At 68.2% G+C, this 24,865-nt stretch overlaps 1 protein-coding gene across 2 annotated transcripts in view; it reads left to right on the top strand.

Annotated features, from left to right (window-relative positions):
- Nucleotides 1-356: 356 nt before the first annotated feature.
- The window catches only part of THRA (thyroid hormone receptor alpha), a 49,533-nt gene continuing 25,024 nt past the window's right edge, over nt 357-24,865 (top strand). Inside the window, exons 1-2 of one of the 2 annotated variants that reach the window (XM_075911471.2) lie at nt 357-554; nt 19,094-19,171. The gene's annotated coding sequence lies outside the window, so the exon portion shown is untranslated. The remainder of the gene's footprint in view (nt 555-19,093; nt 19,172-24,865) is intronic. The other variant, XM_075911472.2, reaches the window with a different exon arrangement.

A 24,865-nucleotide genomic window follows, 5' to 3' on the forward strand; every position in this document is an offset into this window, starting at 1 on the left:
GAGCACGGTGCAGAGGGAGCGGGGTGCGGGGGTGCGGGGTGCAAGGGCGGAGCAGAGCCAGAGAGTCGCAGGGGGACCGGGGTGCAGGGGCGCAGGGTGCGGGGTGCAAGGGCGGCGCAGAGCCAGAGAGTTGCATGGGAGCACGGTGCAGGGGGAGCGGGGTGCAGGAGTGCGGGGTGCAAGGGCGGAGCAGAGCCAGAGAGTTGCATGGGAGCACGGTGCAGGGGGAGCGGGGTGCAGGGGTGCGGGGCGCAGGGGCGGCGCGGGGAACGGGCGGGGCGGGCGCAGCGAGCCGGGCTGCCGGCAGGGAGCGGTCTCTCGCCGGCGAAGGGGGCTGGGGCCGCGGCAGGACTGGAGCCGGCGGGGCGGGGCGGAGCCTGGCCGCGCCGCGCTCCGCAGCCAGCTCCCGGGGACACGCAGCCAGAGCCGAGCTCCCAGCCCCGGATTTACAGAGCCGGCCCCGCGCGCAGCCAGCGGCCCGGGCCCTGCAGCCGAGTCCTGCCGGGAGCGCGGGGCACAGCGCCGGGGGGCAGGCGAGGAGCAGCCCCGCCGAGGTAGGGGGCTGGGGGGGGGGGCGCGCCTGGAGGGACCCGTGCATTGGTCGGTGCTGGGGGAGGCATTAAACTGCAGCGTCACTAGCGGACCCCCCCCCCCGCCTTTCCCAGCTGGGTTCCTCTGCCCTGCTCGGGGGGGAAGGGGGCGCCCCCGCCCAAGCCAGCCTGCCCCCGTGCGCTGTCCGGTTTCCTGGGTGCTCCTTTGCCCCCTCCCCCTGCTGCCCCGGGGCCTGTCAGTGTCATAGCCGGGCCGGGGGGGGGGGGTGATTCCCTCCCCCCCACGCACCCACTTGGGTTTTATATTTTGCACCGTGTTGTGCTTCGTACTAGCCCCCCCCCCCCCTTCCGAGCCGGGATCCCTCGATCGCTCCAGCTCCTTCCTGACACCCAGCTAATCCCCCCCCCCCAGTGCTGGCATTAACCTATATTTCCCTCTCCAGCAAATGGAGAGCGCTCCGGCCTAGCGGGAGGGGCGCAGACCGACCGACCGGCTCCCGCACTGCCCGACAGCGCCAGCCCTTTAAAACCCGCGTTTGTTTACTGCGCGCAGAGCGCGCCCAGCTCCGTGCCAGCCCGGCCTTTGGCACGCGGGACCCGGGCGCTGGGTCCCCCGGCTGCACCGACACCAGCCCGCCCAGCGCCGCGGGTCTCGCCTGCAGCTGTGGCGATGCACCCGGGAGGGGGCTCTGTGCAGCCCAGGGGCTATTGGGGGGGGCTCATCCGGTAGGGGGGGGCACCCCCCTCTCTTCCTGCGTTTCTGCCTTGCAATCCCCCCAGCTTCATACCTCCCGGCAGTTGGTATTTTTGCTTTTACAGGGGGTGGGGGTGCAGGAGGGCCAGGACCTGCCTGCAATCTGTGGATTTTGGGGGGGGGGGGGTTGGGGGGCTGCTGGAGCAAGGGGGGGTGTTTTGGGGAGGGGGAGCAGAGCGGGGAGGAGAAATATGGGTAAATATTTTCTTAAAAACCAGGGCCATTTGGCATGTGGCTGGCTGATCACAAGTCGGGGGGGCTCTAGGGGGGCTGCGTGGGTTTCCGTTACGCTGGCACGGCCCTTTTCCGGCGCAGCCAGACGGTTTGAACTTTCAACGTTCCTCCTTGGTGGCAGGGAGGAGCAGCCAGCCGTGCTCCCCCCCCCCCCGCCGCCGCTGCCCCCCACTTGTGGCTGTGGATCAGCAGGGGGAGCGGGGCGTACCACTTGGGCTGCCAGGACCGTGCAGCGGGGTTCCCCTCCCCGGCCGAGGGAGGCTCTAGACCGGCGGCGCGGGCGCAGCAGCGACAGCCCTGCTGTCGGCCGCCAAGGCTGCGCAAAGCAGGGTGACAGCGCTGGCTAGTGCGCTCTGGGGGACTCGTCCCCGGCACCTCTCCGCCCTTGGCAGGCCACGTTTCATTACTGGCAGGGATGGGGCTGTGGCGGGAAGAGGGCTGCTGGGGGGGGGACCCCAGGCGGTCCGCCCTGCATCCGGGTGGGTCAGCCCAGGGTAAGAGGGCTAAGCTGGGCCTGGCCCTGCTTCCCCCGTCCCATGCCCAGGAGGACTGGCCGGTGCTAGCCCACGGAACGCGCCAGGTAGCCCAGAGGGGCTAGCAGGGGCAGCGAGGGAGTCATGGGACTGGGGGGGCTGCAAGGCGTGTGCGTGGCCGGGGCAGGGTCTGGCCTCTGGAGCCCGCAGAGCACCCCCTGTGCAGCTGTCCCCACCCTGCCGGGGCCTCCCCCACCCGCCTTGGTCCCTCCCCAGCTTTCCTCGCCTTCCCCTTGTCATTGTGTCCCGTTGCCACATACACAATTAATGGCTAGGCTGGATCTCTCAGGAAACCGAGCGGACTGTCCTGTCAGCTGGAGGCCACCTCTGGCGATGGGGGGAGGGGGCTCCGAAGAGGGGGGAGGTCTGGCGTGTTCCATGGTTATTGGTAGAAGACGCAGGGTGCCTGCTGCTGGAAAAGTCGGCGGCGTTGTTTAGAACGTGGTAGTGAGCGAAAGGCCCCAGCGGTGAGCACGGGTCTGTCGTGCGGGGGGCCGCGTGGACACGGGGGTGAAATGGGGGGCCTGTTGAGCCAGGGGCCGCACGAATGCAGGGTCCGAGATTGTGGCCTCGTTGTGCTGGGGGCCGCGTGGACGCAGGGACCAAGATCAGGCCTCCGTTGAGCCAAGGGGGACACAGACACAGGGAGTGAAATTGGGGCCTCGTCAAGCCAGGGGCCACACGGAGGCAGGGGCAATATAAGGGGCCCCATAAAGCCAGGGGCCGCGAGGACACAAGGGCCAAGATGGGGGCCCTGTCGTGCGCGGAGTCAGAAGCCGAGATTAGGGCCCTGTCACGCCAGGGGCCATGTGGATGCAGGGGCTAAGTTTGGGGCCCCGTTGTCCTGGGGGCTCTGCAGATGCAGGGGCCGAGATTGGGGCCCTGTCTTTTTGGGGGCCGCGCGGACAGAGGGGCCGAGATTGTGGCCCTGTCATGCCAGGGGCCACATGGCCACAGGGGCCAGATTGTGCCCGTCAAACTGGAGGCCATGCAGACGCAGGGGCTGAAATTGGGACCCCGTCGTTTTGGGTGCTGTGTGGACGCAGGGGCCGCGATTGGAGCCAGGGGCTGCGGGGACGCAGGGACTAGATCAGGGCCCCATTGAGCCAGGGGCCACACTGACACGGGCTGAGATTGGGGTCCCGTCATGCCAGGGGCTGTACGGATGCCGGGACTGAGATCCGGGCCCCGTCAAGCCGAGTCCTGCGTGGACACTGGCTGACAGGCGTTGCCCTGCCGAAAACAGGGGCTCTCTCCGTTTGACAGGTGGGCACCTGGATCCAAGAGGCCCTGTGCCGCGGGGGAGGTGCCCCCGTGCGTGTGCTCCCTGGGTTTGCGTGAGCACGTGGGTGGCACGAGGGGGGTGTGTGCTTGCACCAGGGCATGCCGCTGAGCGCTCTGCCTGCCGGGCACTGGCTCCGCCTGGCTCATGGCCACCCAGCACCAAACGTGCCCGCCCCCGTCTGCTCCTTGGGCCGCCCAGGGAGTCCGCAGCCTGCGTGGCTGGCGATCCGGCACCTCGCCACAACAGCGGCTTTGGGGCAAACCCTGTGCCAGCTTTTCCGGCTCGCCCAGCGTGACCTTTGGCTGCCCAGCCCTCGGGGCTGCCCTCTGCGTGGCCTGCGCGCGCTTCCTTCCCCCTCCCGCCCCGTGGCCTTGGCTTGCCTGCGCGGGGCGAGGCCGATGGCAGGAGCTGGCTGTGAATCGGGAGAGCCGAGCTCCCGAAAACCGTTTCCGGGCACGCGGAGGAGATGGCACCTGGGCTGGGGGTGGGTCCCGGGCTGGGAGTGGGGCATGGGCGTGGGGGGGGGTTGTGTGTCTCAGGGCCCCCCAGCCTGTCCCAGGATGGGGCGAGCTGCGGGGGAGGGGGCTGCAAGAATTTCATTTCCTCCCCGCTGTGCAGTAGAGGGCAGGCACACGCCCGCACCAGCACCTGGTGGAACCGGTTTGCAGGACCCCCCCCCCCAGCTCCTTGAGTTGTTTCAGGTTTTCTGGTGGGCCCCAGGGTGTTTCTCAGGGTGGGGAACGCGCCCAGCACAGGCGGTTTCTTTCAAGTATCCATCCTCCCCTTGGCAGACCTCCCTGTGAGTAGACAAACGCCGGGCAAACGGAGGCGTGGACTGCACACGGATTTGTGCACACACGGATCCGTCCACAGGCGCGTATCCCACGTGGACTCGCACATGTGCACGCGCGTGTGGATCCGTGCACCGTCATGCAGCTTCTGGAAGGGCGCCAGCCGGCGCGTACCGTCCCGCGTGTGCAGGAGTAAATCACAACAAATCCAGCCCCACCTGGGCAGGGGCACAGCACCCCAGGAGAGCTGGGCTGCCCCCCGTGTGCGCAGGCGCATCCAGGCCTGCACCCAGGCATGCATAGGCTGACCCGGCCTGGGTGGAAGGAGTGCACGGGTGCATGCGTGTTCCATCGTGCACACGTGCCTGGCTGAGTAGGCATGTGCGTTCACACGCAAGCTGCAGGGAAGCAGGCAAGGGACGGCTGAGACGGGCAGGGCGGGGTTTGAGTCCCCTGTGCCGTACAGTCGATTAACCAATTAACCGATAAGCAAACGCTTATCGATTAATGCTGGAGACGTCTACCCCCGTTGCCAGTACAGTACCTTTTTTAGCAGGCTGGCCAGAAGCCTGGCTCCATCCTGGCTCACGCCGGGTCCAGCACCTGCCCCCGCTGCAGCTCTGCATTTGAAGTGTATTAGGAGCCAGGCAGCCGGGCTCAGTTCCAGCTCCCACCTGGCCCCCCGCGCTGCTGCCTCTGACACAGCGGCAGCAGCAGGGAGTGGGGCGCACTGGCTGCCAGCCCCGCCCCCAGGGACTGTCGACTCATGGAGTAACCGATAAGAATTCATGAGGTGACTCGACTGTTCAGTAACCCGACATTTCACATCCCCGCCTCTGGCGCCGTGGGGAGCCGGGGCAGCCTGAGCTTAGGGATCGTGCTTTGGTGGGGAGAACTGGGGGTGTCATCGCTGAGCCAGGGGACTCCTACGTGCTCGCATGCAAGCGGAGGAAGGGCCCTGCCACCCCCCCGCGTCGGCGTTAGACCCAGCAGCTGGGAGGAGCCCTTGGAGTGTGGGTCTCCACTGGGGTTGCCAGCTCTCTACCCAAGCAAAACTGAACACCCGTGCCCCGCCTCCACCCACTGTGGCTCCGCCCCCACTCACTCCGCGGCCCCCCCCCTTTGCGTGCGCGTTTCCCCTGCACTGGTTGTGGGCGGGTTCAGCGTGCGGCGGGGGCTGCAGGCTGGAGGCGGAGCCGGGGATGAGGGGTTTGGATTATAGGGGGCAGCTCCAGGCTGGCAGCGAGGGATTTGCAGGAGGCTGAGAGGGGCTCAGGTGCAGGCTCCGGGGGTGGGGGGGGCGCTTACCTCCCAGGAAGCAGCGGCACATCCCCCCTCCGGCTCTTGCACTGCCAGGAGGCTCTTCATGCTGCCCCGCCCGCTCGCAGGTGGCAGACGTGGCTCCTGGCCACTGGGAGGGGTGGGGGGCAGCGTGGGGGCTGCCCCATGCATAAGAGACGGGGGGGGCCTGGCTCCGCCAGTGGTTTTCCTCGGCGCTGCCAGGAGCCCAGCACCCGGCTGAAACCCAGACCCCTGATCACCCTAATCGCCTGCAGCCCCGAGCAGCCGGGAGGTGGAGTGGGACAGGCCCTTGGCCCCGCCACGGGGAATTTTCCGGGGCATTTCCCTGGCCCAGCTGGCTCCTGGCTGCAAGGGGGACGGGAACTCAGGACTGGGGCCCCGGAGGGAAAGTGGAGGCAGCCCAGGGCTGGGCTCTGCGGGAGCCGGGCCAGCGGGGCGAGGAGCTTCGCTCTGGCCGAGCAGGGCGGGAGGAGAGGGAGCCCTGCCTAGGGGCCGGAGCCGCAGAGCATCGTCCGGAGCCCTGGGTTCCCAAGCGCTGGGGATGGGGGCTGGTCTCTGCTGCGGGGAGTGTTTATGAGCCCAGCTGGGGCAGGACCAGCCAGGCTGGGGCCCCGCGAAGGCCCCGTCGCTGCGCAGCCTCCGCGGAGACTTTCCGTGCTCCGGGAAGGAGCAGGGCTGAGAAGCTGTTGAATCGGCCGCCCTCCCCCCGGGCACGGAGCAGCGTGCGGCTGGCACGTCGGCAGACACCCCGTGCTGCCTGGCTCCACCCGTGCTCTGCCGCTTCCAGCCGAGTGTGCGAGGTCGCCAGCCCGGCCCCACGGGGGCCCTCCCCGAAGGGAGTCGGAGGGCAGGCCGGCGGGCCGAAGCGTGCGACGGGGCAGGAGAGCGTGCGAGCGCTACAGCAAACCGTGATGGGAACGCAGGCTCCAATAAGGCTCCTGGCTCGGCACAGCGGGGGGATCGGACCCTACAGCCGGAGCCACTGGCTCTGGCTCACGGCTCCTCGGGCTGCAGGGCGGACCTGAACCCTGGAACCTGACCTGACTGCCCTGGAACCTGACCTGACTGCCCCTGAGCCTCGCTGCTGCAGGGAGCCGGCTGGAAACCGCGGCTCCCAGCCCACCTGAGCCACAGACACACCCTGAGGGGCGTCCTGCTGGGGGTGGGGCCGCCCAGGTGCCACGCGGGTGGGCTCAGCGAGAGGGCTGTCGGGCACCTGCCCTTGACACCAGCCGTCCTCCGGGCACCGCTGTGCGCTCTGGGGTGCAGGGCCAGTCGCTGGCCGTGTTTTACAGATGGGGAAACTGAGGCACGCCATGGTGAGGGAAACTGAGGCACGCCGAGGTCAGACGCTATTTGAAGATACAAGGTAGCAGTTTGTGTGACTTGCCCAGGGTCCCTCAGCAGGGGGGTGGGAGAGCTGGGGATGGACTCAGGAGTTCTGAATGCCCCCCACCCAGTCCACCTGCTCTGCTAAAGGGTCCCATGCCCTCAGTGCAAGGCGCTGGCTGTGACGGGGGCCGGGAGAGCTGAGCCCTGGGGTGCTCGTTACACGTGAGCTGGGGGGGCTGATCGCTCGCGTGGCAGGCGTGAGCAGACCCCGCCGCAAGGCCCCGATCAGCTTTGCGGGGCTGCGGGTCCAGCGGGGAGCCGAGCAGGGTCCCGGGGCCAAGCGGGCGGTGGCCCCCGTGTGCCAGGAGCCTCCCCCCCCCAAGGGGCGGGTGACTGCTGGGCGGAGATGGCAGGGGGCCAGTGGGAGCCGGGGATTCCCCGGGCGAACCGCAATCGGAAGCAGGTGGCAGGAACTCCCAGTCTGGGGCCGCGAAGTTGCCTTCCTGCTGCCCAGAACTGCCCGCTCCCCCGGGCACCGTACCCACCTGCCGTCCCTGTTCTGGGCCTCCCCTTACGCAGGGCCGGTGCTTGGCACGGTGGTTTAACCCTTTCTGTGCCAGTCTCCTCCTCCCCCGCTGCAGCGGCAAGGCCTGAGCAAGGAGGGCAGGTGGGTTGGGCGGGCGGCTGGGAGCAACGCTGGCTGCTGAGCCCCAGCGGCTCAGTCATGTGGGGCAGGGAGACCTGAGGGGAGGATCCCCTAGGGAATCCCAGGCAGTGTTCCCTGTACGCTGAGCGCTTGGGCGGGAGTCAGGGGCTATCCTACTGATTAGCTGAGTGCCCCCAGCTGGCAGCAGGTGTGTCTCTCTGTGGTGCACAGCTACATGTGCCTTGGTGCACCGAACAAAATTTATCCCACACATTCCTGGGGGGAACATTGATCCCTGGGGCTGATTGGTTCCCCCAGGGTTCAGACTCGTGTCCCCAGCCAATCAGTGGAGGTCGTGTCTCGGAACCCAGGGAGATCTTGGCTGGGCACTGTGAGTCTCAGCCCCAATATCACCGTGGATGAAAGAATTCCTGCGGTTACTCAACTGTTCGATCAAGTGATATTTAACATCCCAGCTCTGGAGCCAGCTGTAGGAGCTGTGTTCCCTGGGGGCCACCGGCCCCTCCTTCTCCGCCATAATCCCCACCCCCGCCCCCTGTGTGTGGGGCCGCAGGGCGGGCGTGTCGCTCAGGGCTCTCGCTGGGCTTGTTCCCTGGGTGCTGACGTAGGTTCTCGGCCCCAGCCCTCGCAAGCCCAGGGTGTGAGCGTCTGTCTCTTGGGAACAGCCTGGGGGGTTGAGCCCCGCGCCCTGCCCCACCGGCCCTCCCTTGTGGGAGAGGGGCTGGCCATCCGGCTGGGGGTGGGGAGGCCTGGCTCAAGACTGGGCTCCGCAGCGCTCTCTGGCTGGAGTTGTGAAACAGGAGGGTTTTTTGCACCTCCCCCCCGCCCGTGGGTCAGACCACGAAAGCCGCTGGCCTGTGGCCACCCATGCGGGCATCCGGCGTCCTCTGGTGTTTCTCGTAAAGCCGGCGTTTGCCCCAGCCCCCTTGGGACGAGCTTCCCCTCCTGCCAGTAACAGCCCCTGGCATTTCCTCCCTGAGCTCAGCAAAACTTTGCAACAACCGTGGGAGGTGGGGAAACTGAGGCAGCCGTGGGAGGCCGATGACACAGCAAGTAATGGGCTGAGCGAGGCCTAGCACATAGGAGACCCGGCTCCCAGGTTCCTTCCTCTACCCACTAGACCTCACTCCCCGCTCGAGGCTGAGGATAGAACTCAGGAGTCCTGCACTGTGAGCCAGAGTGCGTACTGCGTACCGTGTGCTGCCGCTTCTCCCAGAGGTGGCCGCATCTTGGCGGCAGGCAGCGTTCCGTAAGCCGGGCGCATGGGTGGCCGCTCAAGAGAGGTTCTAATTTCGCCCAGCTGATTAGCAGAGCCCCCACAGCTCGGGCTGTGTTTTTTCCTTGTGGTGCACATTCAAACATGCCTGGGTGCACACATCATAATTTATTCCACACAGGGGGTGGAGAAGAGCCACGGGTGGCTGGCAAGGATTAGCGGGAATGTTGGTGGGAGGTTGCCCATGTTCAGCGTGGGGCTGCTGGGGAAACCGAAAGGCAACTTACAAAGCATAAAATATTAAATCTTCTAATGGTCGGGGATTGGTTGTAACCCCGCCCCGCCCCCAACACTTGATTCTCAGTCAAGTCGATCCGCCCAGCTCCCTCTGACTCCACACGCCCAACAATGAGCTGTTTATAACTGTCTTGAAATCAAAGTCCCAGGACAGCGGGGAAGAGTTTTCTCAAAAAGTTAATTTTCCTGTTTTTCTGGGTGTGGGAGACTGGCTGGTCAGGCAGAATCTCGCAAGCTGGAAGAAAGGAGACGAGCTGGGTGCCGGCGTGTGCGTGATTTTCATCCAGGCTTAAATCTTGACTTCCCAAGTTGCCGCTGGGCCCTGCTGGCAGGTTTTCAGGGTCCTCAGTTGTTCGTTTTTTTCTCGGCAGTAAATACCCCCAAACGAAGACATCCCCCCTCCGGAACCGCCCCGACCTCCCAGTGTTGGCCGGCGTTCCGCAGCCCGGGATATTCTTGCCAAGCCAGGGCGAGCCGGCGGGGCGGGTCCATTGGTGCTTTTCACTGGGGCGCGTTGGCAACGGGTGGGATTTCACAATCGCTTGTTCGGTTGCCAGGTAGATCCCGGCCGGTTGTGCGGGGAGGGGGTGTCCCCTCCCGTGGAGCAGAACCGGAGGCCCCGTGCTCTGGCTTAAACTCCTCGCGGTCAGAGCCCTTGTCACCCTGGCCTGGCGGGGGGGTGGCTGCGGGCGTCTTCTCCCTGCCATGGGGGTAGGCAGGGTCCCATGTCTCTCTTATGTCATCCGCATGGCATCCTCCTTCCAAACCCGGGCTGCTCCAAGCAGGCCAGCTGCTGCCACCAAATGCTTGGGATTCCAGCTGTATTTAGTCATGCTGCCCGTCCCAGCCACCCATTGGTGTGTGCACGGACATGCACGCCCAGCCAGAGAAGGCGCGTGCACGCGCGTGCCCCGGTGCGCCCGCCCAGCCCGAGGTGGCCCACCCTGTTAGAGATGGCGTGTGCACGTGCATGCCCTGGTGTACCCACTCAGCCAGAGGTGGCACGTGCACATGCACACCCTGGTGCGCCCGCCCAGCCAGAGGTGTCATGGGTACATGGACTCCCTGGTGCGCCTACCCAGCCAGAGGTGGCACGTGCGCACACAAGCCCTGGTGCACCTGCCCCAGCCCATGGTGGCACGTGCACACGCATGCCCTTGTGCACCCACCTAGCCAGAGGTAGCACGTGCACACGCATGCCCTTGTGCACCCACCCAGCCAGAGGTAGCACGTGCACACGCATGCCCTTGTGCACCCACCCAGCCAGAGGTAGCACGTGCACACGCATGCCCTTGTGCACCCACCGAGCCAGAGGTAGCACGTGCACATGCACACCCTGGTGTGCTTGCCCAGCCAGAGGTAGCGCGTGCACACGGACATCCTGGTGCACCGCCCAGCCAGAGGTGGTGCGTGCACACGCCGGTGGTGTGCACAGTTAAATTCGGGGAGGGTAGATGACACTGGGTCACAGACCTGCTGGCTGACGTTCCCACACGTGTACTCTCCCCTGTGTACAAACGTGTGCGTTCTCAGGCACGCACGTCGGCTGCCGTGTGTGTGTACTGGTCTGTCGGTGCCTTTTAATCCACTCTCACGTGGACATGATGCAGCTGCACCCCCGCACACGCTCGTGCACACACACGTGTTTCCGTGCTCTCAGTGACACGCCCATGCCCACACTCCCTGACTCCGCCGCCCCGCCTGCCCCGCCTGCCCCACCCCGCCAACTGTTGGTGAGGCTGGTTAATCCACTTCCAAAGGTCCTGCCAGCTGCGAGCTCTCGCCAGGCCTTGGCCCAGGCACCCCCAATTCAACCAGCTCTAGCCTGGGGGGGACTTTCAGGCAGCCCCGGCACCGCCCTGTGCCCCTTTGGGGGCCTGGCCCACTCGCAGGGCTCCGTGCCAGGCCTTACCCAATCCGTGCCACCCCCTTCTACCTCATTGCAGCCTGCACACTCGGCGATGTCAGCCCATGGAGACCCCCCCCCGAGGCGAGTCCCCCCCAGGGGGGCCATTACAGTCACCCCCTCGATCCCCAGGCCTGGGAGGGCCCATTTGGCTGGGTCTCCTCTCTGCTGTGCAAAGGCCGGGGGGGCCGTTTTGGGGACCAGGGCCGGGCTGCCGCCTTCTCGACCCAGCCCCAGCATTTCCTCCAGGGCGTAACAGGCTCCGCGGCGTCTTAGCCTGGCACCTGGGCTTGGCAGATCCCTGGCGTGATGGCTGGCACCCTCCTTGCCCATGGGCAGCCTGGGGGGGTGGGCGTCGGGCCCCTAGCCCAAATCCACCCCCTTGACCCAGCCCCTTCCCCCCCACAGTCTCTGCCCAGCCCTACCCCCCAAGCTCCGTTTGCCCCAGCTGCTCCAGGCGCGGCGTCCCGCCTGCCCACTGTGTCTGTGCGCCTGGCACCTCACCACTTCTGCAGCCGGACCGCTCCTTGGGGCCAAGCCTGTCCCCTACCCCAGGCCCCCCTCGGTCCTGGCCCACAGCCTGCCCCCGCCCCCGAGCCGCTAGCATCTGCAGAACTGATTGTGGTGGAAACATCCCACCCGCTTGGTGTCCAGGCCGATATCGCCCTGGTCCCATCTGCCACCCCCGGCCCGGGCGCCCCCTCCCTGGCTCCCATCTTTGGGCCAGGCGCCCTGCGACAGCCCCGTCCCCGCCTTCCCCCTGCAGCCGCCGGCTCGCCGGGGTCCCCGCCTGGCCCTGGACTTTGCCCACCAGTTGTTTTTCAGCCCCATAAAACTCGCCTCGTTTTGCCCAGCTCAGCAGTAAAACCCCTGCTGGGCCGGGCCGGGAGTCGGGAGGAGGCTCCGGGTGGGCGAACGGCGCCGCGCTGGGCGGGAAATGAGTGTGTCGGGTTTCGGCCCTTTCCTCGTGGGCACAGGAGCCCCCGCCCCCGCCCCCGTGGCACTGGCTGGCAGAGCCGCTCCCGTTGGGGGGCAGCGTGTTGGGGGGCCATTGCCGTCAGTGGCAGGACTCTGCCTGGGCCAAGCTGGCCGGCGGGTGCGAAGGTGCCACAGAAGGGCCCAGGAGAGCTGAGGGGCAGGGGCCGTGGCAGCGTGGTCCTGGCGCCGCCGGCTGGGAGGACACTTGGTCTAATTCAGTGTTTCTGATCAGTGTCTGGGAAGCACAAACGGGACGGGCGCCTCTGGGGCCTGGTCCCTCGCCTGGGGGGGGGCTCCCACTGGGGTCCTCCAGGGGATAAGATCCTAATAGAAACCTGCCCCCCATGGAACAGGGTCCCCCCCTCACCCAATAGCTCTGGGGACAAGAGATACGCTGCTGCTTTGGGTGTGTGATTGTCCCCTTCCCTCAGCTCTGCTGGTTCCCCTCAGTCCCGGCCTGCAGCCCCTGCTAGCCCAGCCCTGGGCTCCCCCCCCAGTTGTACCAGCCCCCCTCAGTCCCGGCCTGCAGCCCCTGCTAGCCCAGCCCCGGGCTCCCCCCCCATTGTACCAGCCCCCCTCAGTCCCGGCCTGCAGCCCCTGCTGCCCAGCCCTGGGCTCCCCCCCCGCGTTGTACCAGCCCCCCTCAGTCCCGGCCTGCAGCCCCTGCTAGCCCAGCCCTGGGCTCCCCCCCCAGTTGTACCAGCCCCCCTCAGTCCCGGTCTGCAGCCCCTGCTGCCCAGCCCTGGGCTCCCCCCCCCCCATTGTACCAGCCCCCCTCAGTCCCGGCCTGCAGCCCCTGCTGCCCAGCCCTGGGCTCCCCCCCCGCGTTGTACCAGCCCCCCTCAGTCCCGGCCTGCAGCCCCTGCTAGCCCAGCCCTGGGCTCCCCCCCCAGTTGTACCAGCCCCCCTCAGTCCCGGCCTGCAGCCCCTGCTGCCCAGCCCTGGGCTCCCCCCCCCATTGTACCAGCCCCCCTCAGTCCCGGCCTGCAGCCCCTGCTGCCCAGCCCTGATGCCATCCCGCAGCCCCCGCCTGCCTTGCCTGGGGTTGGCAGGGCGGGCAGGTGGCTGGGACCCGGCCGGTTCAGTTCACTGGTGCCCTAGGCCGAGGTGGGCGTCTGGCTCTGCGCAGGTGACCAGCTGGGGGCTCCTCCCCCCGGGTGAGCGGGACCTGGCTTGGGGCTGGCGGGGTCCTCCAGGCCTGGCCGGCTGAGTCTCTGCCGTGGGCCATGGTGCCGTTGCCCGTGGAAGAGCCCAGTGTCCGTGGCCCGTTGTCCCCTGGGCTGGCCACGGCAGGCATGGTGCCCTCGCCCCTTCCGCCGGAGCCGGCCTTGGACCAGCCCCCTACGGTCTAAGGGGAGCCGGTTCCCTCCCCCCATGGGCGAGTGGCCTGGCGGGTCCCCCGAGTCCGGGTGCCAGGGAGGGAGTGTCGGGGCCGCATCAGGGTCGTTGGCTGGGGAGGTGCATCGGGGACCTGTGCTAGGCAGTGGGCACGGCAGGGTCCGTGTGCACGGGGCGGGGCGCGCCTGTCCCGCTGAGGGGCGGGGTGCCCAGCAGGCTGGGGGGCAGGAACCCACCTGCTGGAGGGATGGGGTCTGGGCAGTGGAAGGGTGGGGTGCCTGGGTGCTGGGGCTAGTTGCCCGTCTTGGGGGCACGGGAGCCACGAAGGCGCAGCTGACCGAGGCAGGGGGCCTGAGCCGAGCCGAGCTTTTGGGGGGAAAGAGGAGACTCCCAGCCAGCGTGGCTGGGCCACGGCCCAGTGGCGTGAGAGGGGTCAGTGGCCGTGGGGGGGGTGGATGGGTCCCAGGGGGTTGGAGAAGCCCCCTTGCCCCTCGCGCCGCCCCCTTCCTGCCCCGTGGTGGGCACGGAGGCCGGCTCGCCGCCGGGTGGGCTGTGGGAGTCACCGGGCCCCGAGCCAGATCCCAGCTGGTTTTTCCAGCTACGGCAGCTTCTCTGCGGCCGGGGGAGGGGGCTGGCGGGGTGGAGCCGCGCAGCACCTGGGCCGGGTGCCAGTCGTGGCGGATGGGCCCTGGCAGGCAGGGTGCTGTATGGGCAGAGGAGTTTCCCTCTGGAGCAGAAGCCTCTTGGATGTGTGCAGGGGGGGGCATAGGCTGCTCGGCCCCTGGCAACAGGATCTTACTAGGCTGTTAATTAGCTGCCCTCGTTAGCGCCGGCTTAGCCAGGCTCAGCGCCGGCTTTCCCCCTAAGCCGCCTCCTGGGCTCTCGGGCACCGGCAGGGTAGCACCGGGAGGGGGGCAGAGCCTTTCGCACCCAAGTCCCTGCCTTGCCCGTGGGGCGGGGCCCGGCTGGCGGTATCGCTCGCCTGGCTCTGTGGGCACAGGTCCTGTGGCCTTTTGCCTGTGGCGCTCTCGGGTGGGGAAACCGAGGCAGGTGAGCGAGGGTTGCACGGAACGTCGGCTGGAGCTGAGAGCTGGTTATGTGGCCGTGGTGGCTTGTTCTTTGGGCTGGACTTTCCATGCCCCCTGTTATCATTGCTGGATCCCACCGGATCCACCAGGTGCACCCCTCCTCCAGCGGCTTGGGGTGGGGGGGCGGGTGAGGGGAGGAGGGGTGCAGCAGGGGACTGGACGGGGTGCAGGGGCAACGGGGGAGCTGGGTGGCGGGAGCTGGTTGTGTGGGGACTGGGGCGGCAGCTGTATATCTGGCCTGGAGGGGTGGGGGCAGGGTGGGGGAGCTGGATATCTGGCTGGGGGGGTATCAGGGTAGGGGGGAACTGGGCGTCTGGCTGGGGAGAGCTGGGGGGCAGGCCAGTGTGGGGAGGCAACACTGGGAAATGCTGCTGAGCTTTCTCCCCCACCCCCATTCCTTCTCTCCTCGTGTTGGGGTTGCCCGCTGACCCTGCCGGAACTGGGGGCTCCTGTCTCCGGGCCTTGGCCCCACCTTAAGCCGTCCGACGTGGCCCCTGGCTGTGGGCTCTCAGTGGGGGCTGGGGGGGCCGGGCCCAGGTACTGAACAGCGACTAGAGTCCATGGCTGGTGCTGTAAATCTCAGGCTGTTCCCAGGCCTGACTCGGGCCCTGTGCAGCGAGGCCAGGCGGCCTCCCGTGGCAGCATGTCTGGGACATGGCTAGAACACGTCTGAGACAGGCGGGGCCCGCCCGTGCTGGAGGCAGCATGTGAGCACACATGAAGCTCTTCCATGCTGGTGGAACCATCCCGCTGTGTGCCTCGGTTTCCCTGTCTGCAGGTTGGGAGCGAGGGCAGAGTTACAGCCCCTGGTCCCGGGGGCTGGCCCCAGACAGGTTTGGCTGTGGGGGTTTCTCTGCATACCCCTTGTGTTGTTCCTACCTGGCCCAGCCTGTGCAGTTGCAGCGCTGCCAAAATGCAGCTACCTCTGGGGAGCAGCAGCAGCCTGCAAAGTGAGGCTCAGGGAGTACTCCCCAGGTATGACCCCTGCCCTGGAGCGGGTGGGGCTGGGGCTAGGGATCTGAGCACCAGCCTGGGAGCCAGGCCTCCTGGGTTCCTTTGGCAGCGCTGCGGCTGTCCGGGGGCGGGTGGGAGCTAGCTGGGGTGTTGCAGTTCAGGGCGAAGTGGAGCAGTGGGCTGCCGGCCCTGCCCTGTCCCATCCCAGGAGACAGCGCTGGGTGCAGGCGCCTCTGAGCCCCGCCTGCCAGCCTGAGGGGCCTGGTGCGGCTGGGGGGGGTCTCAGCCGGCGGGCGGAGGGGTGGGGGCCTGGAGCCGGCCCGTGAAGGCCGCGGATCCTGTGTCCTTGGCTCCCTGCCAGTGCCTATACTTGGAAGTGTTAGTGCGGCCGATCCCCTATGGAACAAACCCGCCGCAGCCCCTCTCCCGGCCGTAGTTACACGGCAGCCAGTGGGTGCTGCCTGGGGCGGGGCGCAGCCCAGAGCCGGCCTGGAGCAAGGAGCAGCCCTGCCTGGTGGCTCTGAGGGGCTGGTTCCTGCCGGGGGACGCTGTCCAGGCCTCACGGGGTGGGGGAGGGCACCCCCAATCTCAGAGCACGTCTGGCCCCGGCCCTCCAGCCGGTGGCCTTCGCTGGCCCAGAGGGGGCAGCGCAAGGTTTTGTGGGTGGGCGGGGAGCAGGGCAGGGCTGGATCCCAGGAGTCCTGACCCGCCCCCCGGCGCCCCCCAGCTGCCATGGCGCCGTGTGTGTGAGCGGGGCGGGTGCACGCTGCCATGGGGCTGGCTCTGGAGAGCGCAGGGGCGCCGGCTTCGTGGCACGTGCTTGTCCCGGCTTCCTCTGCTCTCTGCCTTGCCCGCCGGCCGCCGGAGCCTCTCCCACGCGGACCCTGCTGCACTGGGGTGCCGAGACCCCCCCCCCCCGGCTTTGCCAAGAGCCTGGCGCTGGAAGGGCAGTGCCCCTCAGGGCGAGTGCGTGCTGGTGGAGAGGCGCGAGGTGCGGGTACAGCGGTGCCCCAGGGTCAGCGGTGCCCCGGGGAGCCCCCCGACAGCAGGAGAGCTGAGATGGCAGGGGCAATGGGGGAGGGGAGTCCAGCAGGGGGGAGCACAGACCCGCGGATCCCGGCAGGGGGAGCCCAGGGCAGGCCGGGGGGGGGGGCGGCTGTGTGCGGTGGGGGATCGGTTTGGGCACGGCCGGGGAAGGGTTAAGAGGAACCCCCCTCCCCGTGACACACGGGCGTCTGCACAGTGTCTGCCTGGGCTGGGCCGGGCCAGCGACTGACTCAGCCGGATTGAGCAAGGCCAGGAGCTGTGGGCTGCTGCGGGGCGGGGCTGGGGGGTCCCGGGGGGCTCCCTGTGTGGGGTGCAGGGCCTGCAAACCCCCAAAGAACCCCCAGTCCGAGGGGTTGCGTCGAGGGCCGTGCGAGTGGGGAGCCTGCCGGGAGGTCGTGGGGGGTGCCCCGGGATCGGGACCACTAGGGGGTAGCAAGGCAGGCAAAGGGAACCACGGAGGCTCCTGCAGGGCCAGTTCTTGCTTTCCTAGAGCCCAGGAGACCCGGCTCCCGCCCCCTGCGGCCCCCACCTGCCCGGCTGGGAGCTGCCCCCAGCGGCATCTCCTGCTCTTTGGGGCCTGCGTGCTGGAGACGCGGGGCGGGGCTCCCTGCCCCAGAGCTGCGGGTGGGGTTTGTGCACCAGACTTTGCTGCTGGTCCCCTGGCGGGATCTGAGCCCGAGCACCGTGAGAACTAGGGTTCCAGCAGGGTTCCCTTGGCCCCCCGCTGGGCCCCCCCCACGTCTGCCTCCCTTTCCTGGCTGCAGCACGGCTGGGTGGGGCCCGAGATGCCCGAGGGGGGTAGAATCCCCTCTGTCCCGGGATCTCTCTGGAGCCTGCGACTGCTCAATCGCCCACCCATGGCCCTGCCCTGCCCCGGGGGTGCCCAGCGACCCCTCCTCCCCCGGGCTCCGTGCCAGCCAGCTGCAGCCACTTCAGAGCGCTCAGCGTCCCCCCCACCGTGCAGTCGGCTCTGGGGCGGGGCGCCGGCAGCCACGCCAGCGCCAGGGGGGTAGCCCGGGAGCCGGGCCGGCGGGGCGGGGTAGAGGGAGGCAGCTGGGAATCTCCCCAGCTGGAATTTGGCCCAGACACCAGGGTTCGCACCCTGCCTCTCGGAGAAGGGCTGGCGTGATCTGTCAGCCGGGACTTCCACGGGGATCCCGGCCCAGAGACCGTCTCCTGCGGCAGGCTGAGAGCTGGCCCAAAATGGAGACTTGCCCTGCTCCTCCCCGGGCTGAGCCCCTGCCCCGCTCTCTGCACCCTCCTGCCCCGCTCGCTGCCCAGTGTCCCCCGGCTACCCCGCTCCCTGCAGCCCAGTGTCCCCCTGCTACCCCGCTCCCTGCAGCCCGGCGCACCCCCCGCCCCGCTCCCTGCAGCCCAGTGTCCCCCCGCTACCCCGCTCCCTGTGGCCCGGCGCCCCCCCGCCCCGCTCCCTGCAGCCCAGTGTCCCCCCCGCTACCCCGCTCCCTGCGGCCCGGCGCCCCCCCGCCCCGCTCCCTGCGGGACAGTGCCCCCAGTGCAGTTGCCACGCTAGGGCTGGCTTTGCCTCTGGGGGGGGCTCTCTGCCTTTGTTTCTCCAGCTCCATCCCTGCTGACGCTCTGCCTTGGGCTGCGGCTTTCTGAGCAAGGGGCGGCGGGGATGCTCACGCTCCGAAATGGGGCCCACCCCTCTGCTCCCCAGGCTGGCTGTCCCTGGGGCCGGCCGGGGGGCGGTTGCGATGTTATAAATCCGCACACGGACTCTCCCTTGGCCAAGACAAACTTGACCTACTTTCGGGCTGTCCTCCCGCCCGGGAGCCGCTTTCGGCAGCGGCTGCCGGGAGCCGGGCCCCACGGCTGGGAGCCGGGCCCCACGGCTGGGAGCCGGGCCCCATGGCTGGCTGGGCCCCACGGCTGGGAGCTGGGCCCCACGGCTGGGAGCCGGGCCCCACGGCTGGGAGCCGGGCCCCATGGCTGGCTGGGCCCCACGGCTGGGAGCCGGGCCCCACGGCTGGGAGCCGGGCCCCACGGCTGGCTGGGCCGTCCCCCAGTGGGTTTGTTGGCAGGGGGCTCAGCTGGAGCCGCCTCAGCCCAGGTGCGGTGCCAGGTGCACGTATGAGGGTGGGCAGGTGCCCGTCGGGGACTCCCGGTGCATGCTGGGCACGTAGCCCTAAGCCGCCTCGACAGCGGGTGGAGCCAGTGCAAGGCCGGGTCCCACGGGCCCCCGCTGCCAGTGCCGCCTGGCTGCCCCCTACTCCCCGTTACCCCGCCCCCAGCCATGCCCCGGACTCCAGCAGGGCTCTGCGGAGGATCGAGGGGGGCCACAGCCCCGCAGCAGAGGAGAGGCCTGCGCGGGGGCAGTAGGCGGCGGGTTAAGGGGCTGGTTTTGAGCAGGAGCCTGCAGAGCCGGGGCCCCAGGGTTGGGGGGGACAACCCAGGGGTGCTGTGCCCAGCGGCGGGGTGAGCATGGAGCTGGGCATACCTGCTCTAGGTCCCTGCATCCCCGTCCCACCTGCAGCGCCTCACCCCAACACTGGCCCTGGGACACCGGGGTTCTAGTCCCAGCCCTGCCACCGTACTGGCTGTGAGCTGGTCTCCTGTGCCTCAGTTTCCCCTCTGTACCATCGGGATATCCAGCATGCTCGGGGATGGGCTTGGTTAACTGGGCCCTGCTGGGCCGTAGCTGGATGGGAGTTGGCCCTGTTCTCTCGGGCGGGGGGGAAGGAAGGGGGCGTTCAGGCACCAGACTGACCCCCGGACCGCACCACGGCCCCCGGCTCATGGGAACGGCTCCCCTTGCTGATGTCTCTTTCGCCTGACCTTGCTGTCGCCTCCGTGTTGCAGGGGGATCGCTGTGCGGAGGAAGAAGAGGGCCGTGAAGCAACCTCGCTCTGCCCCCCTGCCCCGGAGTCACCTACAACAGTGAGTCACTGCCGTGTGCTTCTGGCATCTGCCCCAGAGCAGGGAGCCAAGGGGCCTGGGGCTGGCGGGCCGGTGTCAGGTCTCCCTCTAGTGGCTGGTCTGCGTCTAGGATAAAAACCTGCTACTGCTGCCCGGGGAGTCGCTCCTTCCACCCGAGCCCTTTGGGGACAGGGCTTTTGTTCCAGCCATGCCCTGAAAAGGCAGCAGGGTGGCTCACGGCGACGGGGTCTGGGACCTTCTGCCGACAGGGCCGGGCGCAGGGCCCCCGTGTGGGATGTGTTCGGTGGGGTCCCGCAGGGACACCCCCTCTCTGCCTGGCCCGTGCTGGCGTCTGGGGCTGAAGAGGCTGCGGATTGTGACACACACACGGACACACCCCTTTTGTGGGGCGGGATGTGCCCCGGCCCTGCTCTGGGACACGCACCCCTCAGGGCAGGATGCCGGCGCGCCTGCAGGAGCCAGACGGCTGGAGGGCCGACACCCCGCCGCGGGCGCTGTTGTGGAGGGTGCTATGGGAACGCGGCGGGCCCGGCTCTCCCCAGGGAGCGGAATGTTCCCCGGCGTGTCCTGCTGGGCGTGGGGCCCCCCCCGGCCCGGCCTCACCTCAGCCCCGTGCCCCTCCCCCTCTGAGCCCGTGGGGCAACGGAGCGGGGTGGGGGAGGATACGCATGGGGGTGGCTGAGTTCCTCTTGGAAGAAGCTGGGCTGTGGGGTGGGGGTCCCTCTTGAGCAGGTGGCGCTGGGTGGCTGTGGGGTGCCGAGCCACAGCCCCTGTCACCAGCCCCCCTCCCACATCACTGTCTTGGCTCCCCAGCAGGCCTTAGGGGGCTGCAGGGCCGTGCGGTGCCTCTGGCTGAGCCCGGGCCTGTCTCCAGCAGCGGGTGCCTGCTGGTCTGTCAGGCCAGGCTGTCGGGGACTCCGCCTCGCCCCACAAACTGGCCCCAGCCCCCCATGTCAGGCACACAGAGAGCCTGGGCCTGCCCCCCCCCTCCCCCCGGCAGAGGCCCCTGCTCCCCCGCACCCAGGTTAGGACCTGGCCTTTCACAACCGCGGGCGGGGTTGCGTCATCTCCCCCGCAACAGCAAACTGGCCCCCCTCCGGCGCCAGGCTGGGTTTGTTTGCTGGGACTGGGGTGCCTGTGGGCCAGGGCCTGTGGACAGCCGCCCCCGCTGCTGGGACCTCGCGCCGCCTTCGGGACGGGGCCATGGCCCAGACGTGGGGTTGAGGGGGGACCAGAGCAGAGCTCGCCCCTCCCAACCCAGATGGGACCTGCCCCCCTTGCTCTGCAGGGGTCTGGCCCCGAGGGCGGGGATGTTTTGTGTGCGAGGAGACTGGCTCCCCTGCTTGGTTTCCACTGGCTGTGTGGGGGGGCCCTTCCCTGGGCCCTAGGCTGCGCCCTCAGTGGCTGTGGGATCGGGGCCCCTTGCCCCAGGGAGGGCCCCCGCAGAGGCAGGAGGTTGGGGCGGGGGAGCAGGCGTGAATGACCCGGGACAGGGAGATGAGCCATGGACTGAGTCAACACAGGGAGTGGGGCGGGGGTGTGGTGTGAGGTGTGGGGGGGGGTTGAACTGACGTGGGGTGTGTGTGTGTGTGGGAGGGTATGTCTACACTACCCCGCTAGTTCGAACTAGGAGGGTAATGTATGCATACCGCACTTGCTAATGAAGCCTGGGATTTGAATTTCCCGGGCTTCATTAGCATAAGCGGGGAGCCGCCATTTTTAAATCCCTGCTGCTTCGAACCCCGTGCAGCGCGGCTACACGGGGCTCGAACTAGGTAGTTCGGACTAGGGTGCCTATTCCGAACTACTGGTACACCTCGTTTCACGAGGAGTAACGGTAGTTCGGAATAGGAATCTAGTCCGAACTACCTAGTTCGAGCCCCGTGTAGCCGCGCTGCACGGGGTTCGAAGCAGCGGGGATTTAAAAATGGCGGCTCCCCGCTTATGCTAATGAAGCCCGGGAAATTCAAATCCCGGGCTTCATTAGCAAGTGCGGTATGCATACATTACCCCGCTAGTTCGAACTAGCAGGGTAGTGTAGACATACCCTGAGAGAGAGAGAGAGAGGTGAGGAGGGGGGGCAGACACCAGGCTGGATGACTAGGGGGTGAGGTGTCGAGGGGGTTACCAGGCTGGATGGGCGGGGGGGCGAGGTGTCGGGGGGGGTTACCAGGCTGGATGGGCGGGGGGGTGAGGTGTCGAGGGGGTTACCAGGCTGGATGGGCGGGGGGGTGGGGGGGGGGGAGGTGTCGGGGGGGGTTACCAGGCTGGATGGGCGGGGGGGTGAGGTGGCTGGGGGGGGGTTACCAGGCTGGATGGGCGGGGGGGGGGGTGAGGTGTCGGGGGGGGTTACCAGGCTGGATGGGCGGGGGGGGGGGTGAGGTGTCGGGGGGGGCGTTACCAGGCTGGATGGGCGGGGGGGGGGGGGGGCGAGGTGTCGGGGGGGGTTACCAGGCTGGATGGGCGGGGGGGTGAGGTGTCGGGGGGGGCGTTACCAGGCTGGATGGGCGGGGGGGCGAGGTGTCGGGGGGGGTTACCAGGCTGGATGGGCGGGGGTGAGGTGGTGTGTCTGGAGGACACTAGCAGGCTGGGAGGGGCCGTGGGCCAGCTATGGAGGGGCTCCGGGTCTCTGCCCCTCCGATTCCCTTCGCTCCTTGGGCTTTTCCTCTCTCGTGTCTCCTCGGAGGGGCCGGGCTGTCCCGTTCATTTCCCGGCTCTCAGAGCCAGCGCTCTGGCTCTGCCCCGGCTCCTTCCAGCTCTGCGGGTTCGGCAGGGCACGTGCCTGGGGAGTGGGGGGGCCGAGGCGTTGGGCTGGAAACCCGTCCTGTGGCCAGGGGTCTGGGCCCGGCCACAGGTGTGGGGATTAGTCACCCGGGAGATGCAGCAACAAAACTGGGCTCCGTGTCAGCTGCTCCGCCAGCCGCCGCGCCTGGGGGGTAGATCAGGGCGCCAGGGTCTCCTGCAGGTGCCCCCCCCCCGCCCCTCCCGGCCTTAGCAAAGGCCTTGAAGCCTCCCAGTGCCCAGGGCAGCCAGGGCTTTGAGTGCTCAACATGTGCCCAGCCCCTTGGGGGCCCGGTGTGAGGATCTGCCCCTCCCCGCATGGCCCTGTAGCAAGCTGGCAGTGCAGTGCAGTGCAGCAGTTACCCCTCAGCTGTGCGCCACCCCAGAGGTGGCTGCCTTTCAGCCCTGGGTGCACAGTCGCTGGGCAGCATGGTGGCTGTGCTCCACCCCAGAGGTGGCTGCATTTGAGTGGTGACGGGGGGCGGGGGTGCCTAGTTCACGGGGCTCTCCAGCAGGCAAAGATAGAGTGCTGGAGGGAGGGGCTCTGCCCTGTGGTCCGCCCACTCTCAGCCTGGGCCGGGAGGGCCACTGGGTGGGGGCTCGGCATACGTGGTCTGGGGGCCACGGTTCCTTTCTGCCGAGTCATCTCATGACGCCTGGGGGCTCGCAGGCCTGTGCAGGTCAGTCATGGGGTGGGGGCAGGGGTAGCGCTTGGCCGGGGCCCTGCAGCCCCCTAGGGCCATAGGGGCGCAGCCCCCCTCCCCTCCCGCGCCGCAGCGGCTCCCCCTGCAAGGAAAGGAGGGACGGGAAAAAGGAGAAGTTGCAGCAAGCACCTCTCACCCCATTCCAACCCTGCTGTGTCAGTGCGGGGAGGAGTCTGACCCGCACTGCTGGGTCCTGTGGGCCCCGGCCGCACCAGCCCTGCCTCCCCCCGGGAGCTGAGCTAGGCCCAGCGGCTGGTTCTGGCCTGGGCTAGCCCCGGGGGGTCTCCGGCAGCGCCCCAACGCCTGTGTGCCCGCAGGGCCTGGGCACACGGAGGGCCAGGCAGCTCTGCCCAGGGCTTGGTGCCACAGGCCGCTGGGGAGCATCTGCTCCCGCCTCGCGCACTCCAGGGGCCCCGCGTGCCTGGGCACGGCACAGGTGGAGTAGAGGAGGGAGGTCCCCTGGGTTCGAGCTTGCGGTCGGGATTCCAGAGACCCAGCCCAGCCCTGGGAGAGGCCTGGTGCGTTAACACAGACCAGGGCTCCTGGGGTTCTGTGTCTGGCTCGCCCATTGCACCGACGCCCCGGGTGAGCTGGGGCACGTCACGGCTGCGTGCTGCCTCAGTTTCCCCATTTGCGCAGTAGGCAGGGGAGGCAGATCAGGAGGGCTGGGGTCTGGGGGTGCAAGGATGCCAGAGAAAGCCTGGTTAGTTCTTCCCTTGGCAGTGCCCAGCCGGGTCCCACATGGGGTGTAGGCAGCCACAGGCTGATTTCAGGGTAGAAGCAAGGAGTGGTCTTAGACCCCTCCCCCCAGCCTCTCCCTCCTCTGGCCACTGGGTCATGCTGCCTGTGCTCTGCCCTCTGGGCAGCCAGGGTCGGGGGGCTGTGGAGCTGATCTCCCCCCCCCCCCCATTGCTCCTCTCCTGGCCCGAGGGGCTCACTGTGCTGGCCCCCACTGCAGGGATCCCCTGAGCTCGCACACCCACGTGGGTGGGGACAGTCACCTGGGGGGCGTGGGCTGGCAGCTGCCTGCTTGCACCGCCCAGATGCAGGTCTCTCAGCTGCAGAGCAGAGCTGGGGCCCCACAGCGACCGGACAGAAGTGGGGCAGGCGGCAGGCTGGGCTGCCCGTGCTCACACCTGCTTGCACGCTCGTGTGCACAGATGTGAACACACACACGCTTGTTGGTGCACTCCACCTCCTTCCCCAGCACATTGACGCCCTTGAGGCCCTGTAAATCAAGGGTGGCCGTGGGGAAACTGAGGCACCAGTGCGGGGGCGGGCGTGAGGTCATGCCGCCAGCTGGTGACCGACCTGCAGCTAGAACCCAGGAGTCCTGGCGCCCTTCTCCCCACAGCGCTAACCACCAGACCTAACTCCTCTGCCCGTGCTGGGAAGAGAACCCAGGTGTCCTGGCCCCCAGCACTCTGGCTCTAACCACTAAACGGCGCTCTCCCCCCAGGCTCCCAGGCCTGGGCTTGAACATGCTCTCTCCGCGCACTTGCCAGGGGGTTGAGAGCAGGAAGTTTCTATCTCTGGGTCCCAGTAGGTCCCTGTCCCCAGCCCCCCTTTGCGTCTCTCTGGCTGGTAAAGCCCCCCCTTCCGGCAGTGCTTGGCCCAGAGATGCTCCGAGCTGGGGCTGAGAGCGTGACGGGCTGTGGCTGACACCCCGGAAATCCCCTGTCCCTGCTCCTCCCACCCGCTGGGGCTCTGGGGCACACCCTAGGGATCCATTCTGCCTGGTGGGGAGGTGCTGGGCAGCAGGTGGGCCTGGCACTGCCCAGGGCCAGCGCCCCCTCCCCCCATCTGGACTTGTCCAGGGACAGCCTCCTCGTCTCTGGGAGGGGAGATGCATTTGCAACTCACCCATAAGCCCTTGCAGCACGGTAAGGCAAGGGGGGGCTGTGTTGCAGGGCTGGGGGGAGACATGGGACAAGGCGGGGGGCATGGGGCTTTCCCTTCCCCTCTCAGTGGCACCTGCAAATGCCCTGAGAGGCAGCATGGGCTAGTGGCTAGAGCAGGAGCCTATCAGGACTCCTGGTTCTGGGAGGCAACTGGGGGCTTGGAGCTTAGAAAGTGGGGGAGGGGAAGGCTAGGTGCCTGGGTTCTATACTGACTCTACCAGTCCCTGCCCCTCCGTGCCTCAGTTTACCCCCTGTTGTTTCGGGCTCTGGATGGTGTGGGCAGAACTGCTCCCACCCTGCTTCCTGCC

This window comes from Pelodiscus sinensis, chromosome 29 (assembly GCF_052426305.1).
Source record: "Pelodiscus sinensis isolate ZL-2025 chromosome 29, ASM5242630v1, whole genome shotgun sequence".
NCBI lineage: Eukaryota > Metazoa > Chordata > Testudines > Trionychidae > Pelodiscus > Pelodiscus sinensis.